Here is a 3105-nt window from a genome sequence, read left to right as displayed (position 1 = left end):
ATGCGACTTCTATATAATGGAATTAGAAATTCAAGATATTTGGGATCAAAAATTGTTTTCCTCGTACCATTGAATTGAATTGGTTGCATATGAGAGGTTTCAAGATTTTTAACTTTTATTATTATTTTCTTTTTTTTATTCAAGATATTCTTTGAAATCACCAATAAAAGGTTAGAATAATTTAGGGTATATTTGACAGTAATTTTATAAATTATTTTTAATTTGAAAAATATTAAGAGTTCGTTTAATAATAATTTTAGAAAACGTTTTTAATATTTCTAACATTTAAAATAATATAAATTTTAAAGTGTTAAAAAGTTTAGAAACACTTTTTAAAATTATTATCAAATGGGCTCTAAGTATTTAACAAAATTTGAAAAACACTTTTAAAATTTTAAAAAACCGTTTATAATGTTATTTTTTAAAAAAAATGCTATAAGTATTTTAAAAAAAAAATATTTTGAGTAGAGAATCCGATAGTAAATTTATGAAAGACTTCTAAGATTTCGAATAGTTGAAATATTTATGAATTCCAGCTTTGACACGAAGAAAACACACTAAAAGCCTAAAGGTCCTTGCTAATCTGCCGTCAGTCGTGACTCACGTGTCTCGACTCAGCCAAAAAGGTCTAAATCAATCGCTATCCCACGACAGAAAGAAAACTCCACAAATCTTCAACAATATCTACAGAGTCATCTGGATCGCTAACACCAGTTCAAACACTTGCAAAATACCCACACCCACGCAAATGAGTTATGGAAGCACAGGTCATGACTTCCTTGTCTGCTCCAAACCCTGCCTTCCAGGCGCAAAATCAATGCTTAAGCCCAGTCCAAATCACCTCATCTTCAACACCAACCTCCCAAAACCGGCGTTTTCTCTCAAAACTCCATCTGGGTATTTCACAACCAGGGCCAAGACAGCCATTAACAGCAGCCACAATCTGTATCTGACAGAAGAGGCCTCAGAGAGTTTCTACTGTTTGTTGGGCGTTTCAGAGGCTGCAACACTCTCAGAAATCAAGCAGGCTTACAAACAACTAGTCCTCAAGTACCACCCAGATGTGTCTCCACCTGACTCTGCCAAGGAATTCACCAGGATGTTCATTCGGATCCAGGAGGCCTATGAGACGTTGTCTGACCCAAGACTAGAGATTTGTATGACAGTGATTTGACCAAGGGTTTACATGTGGCGTTCTCCGCTCAAAAACTGTACCGGTCTCATCAACCAGTACGTATGATCTTTATATATACACATTATTGATCCATTAGCTAACAATATAAACTTGCTTTTTTAATTTGATCATATCATATTACAGGTATTAATTGATACAGTTTAGCAGTTTAAACTTTTCAGATAAACAACTTTACTGGAAGATCCAGTTTCTTGTTCTGATAAATTTGAGGCATCAGCTCAAGGTTGATCCGGGTGTGTTGATTTTTTCCATCCACCACAGTGAAAAGTGCCAAAAAATTGGTCTATACATCTAGAATTTCAGTCATAATTAACCCCATGTTTGAAAAGAAGACTTCCCTAAGCTTCCTTTCTTGACCTAGAAAATAGAAAAGGCAGGTGAAATGATTGCAAAGTCCCCGCTTTCACCATCAGTGCCTAATCCACCTCTTCCTATATTTCTTCCCTCTTATATATTTTACTACCTTTTTTTCCAGACCCTAAACGCATCTTCCACTCTAAATTTTAAAAATATATAAATAAGAAAACACAAATGTTGACAGTTTTTAACAAATGTTGACAATTTCTTTTAAAAAGTAGAGAATGAGTTTAGGGTTTTAAAAGAAGAGTTATTTGATTAAAAGGGTATTGAGAATCTAAATTTAAAATTTTATTTTTTTATTTTTTATTTTTAGGGTTTATTTTGATAAAAGTATTTTCATTTTTTTCTTGTAAAAATAATAATAATAATTTTTAAATTATATACATATAAATATTTAAAATGTCAAAGGTATTTATATAAAAAATAAATTATTTTTCAGATAAAAATATGAGAAGAGTTAAATTCATAAATATGAGAATTATTTCATTTTTTTTAACCAATTAATTCTTAAAAGAATGAGATAAAAAATGGAAAAAAAATTGTAAAAAGAACAGAAGAAAAAATTAGAATTAAATTTTAGTTATCGTATTAATCAAAAGATAAAAAAGAGTGCATTGTGATCATTTCAAATATCCTTTTTAATTGAAAAACAAGGGACATATTTAATTCGGTTATATTTAGATCTGCTGAATAGGATGTATGTAGCTATGCTTTGAATTAATTGACTAAAAATGTTGAAATAATTAACATATTTGTAAGTTTAATCTCTTTTATATTTGTGTTTAAAGAGTAACTCATTTTTTATATAAATGTCTTTAATTATTTTAAATATTTAAATGTAAATTTTAAGAGAAATTATTAATTTTGTAAAAATAAAAATAAAAAATGAGAGTATTTTTGTCAAAAATGTGGTGAAAAAAAAAGGATGATTTTTAAAAACATAAAAAATATATCCTTGATTACTTTTTATATAAGAGTTCAATTATGTATATAGAAGCTTATGTTATTTTTTAATTTTTTAATAAAATTGCATATTGAAGTGGAATTACCTGTGAATCAGGGAATGGATATGAGTGGAGATTGGAAAAGCAGATGGCAAGCACAACTCGGAGAGTTGGAGAGGAAGAGCGCAAGTAGGAATTCAAACGATAACAAGTCATGGGCAGCAAGAGTCCGCATGCGAAGAAGTAAATCAAGTATCTAATCATGGATTTCAACACAGGCTTTCAATTACGGACATTAATGTTTCGGTTTAATTATCTTATAATATATTTGGCAGTATTTATTCGTGTTTTCAGTGAAAGTGTTTTTTCAAAAGAATTATCAATTAAATATTTCTTTAAAACAAACTGTAAATGAATTTTTAATATTATAAATTATATTTAAAAGGAAAAATACGAATTATTTAATTCAAAAACATTTTTTGAAGCATTTTTTTAGGATCATAGTTCTTTGTTATATAAATTTACAATTATAGTTTCATTGCTTAGATTGATTTTATTAAAGTGCTCGGCATATTATTAGAAGTTCATGCTTTGACTACAACTCGA

The 3105-nt window shown here is 28.9% G+C and overlaps 1 non-coding gene across 1 annotated transcript; it reads left to right on the top strand.

Annotated features, from left to right (window-relative positions):
• Positions 1 to 676: 676 nt before the first annotated feature.
• On the top strand, positions 677 to 2836 carry LOC100263667 (chaperone protein dnaJ 20, chloroplastic). Its single transcript, XR_009465966.1, has 2 exons — positions 677 to 1230; positions 2616 to 2836. It is a non-coding gene; the product is annotated as a chaperone protein dnaJ 20, chloroplastic (transcript).
• The last annotated feature ends 269 nt before the right edge of the window (positions 2837 to 3105 follow it).

This window comes from Vitis vinifera, chromosome 7 (assembly GCF_030704535.1).
Source record: "Vitis vinifera cultivar Pinot Noir 40024 chromosome 7, ASM3070453v1".
Classification (NCBI taxonomy): domain Eukaryota; kingdom Viridiplantae; phylum Streptophyta; class Magnoliopsida; order Vitales; family Vitaceae; genus Vitis; species Vitis vinifera.
This window is presented reverse-complemented; position numbering and strand designations above follow the sequence as displayed.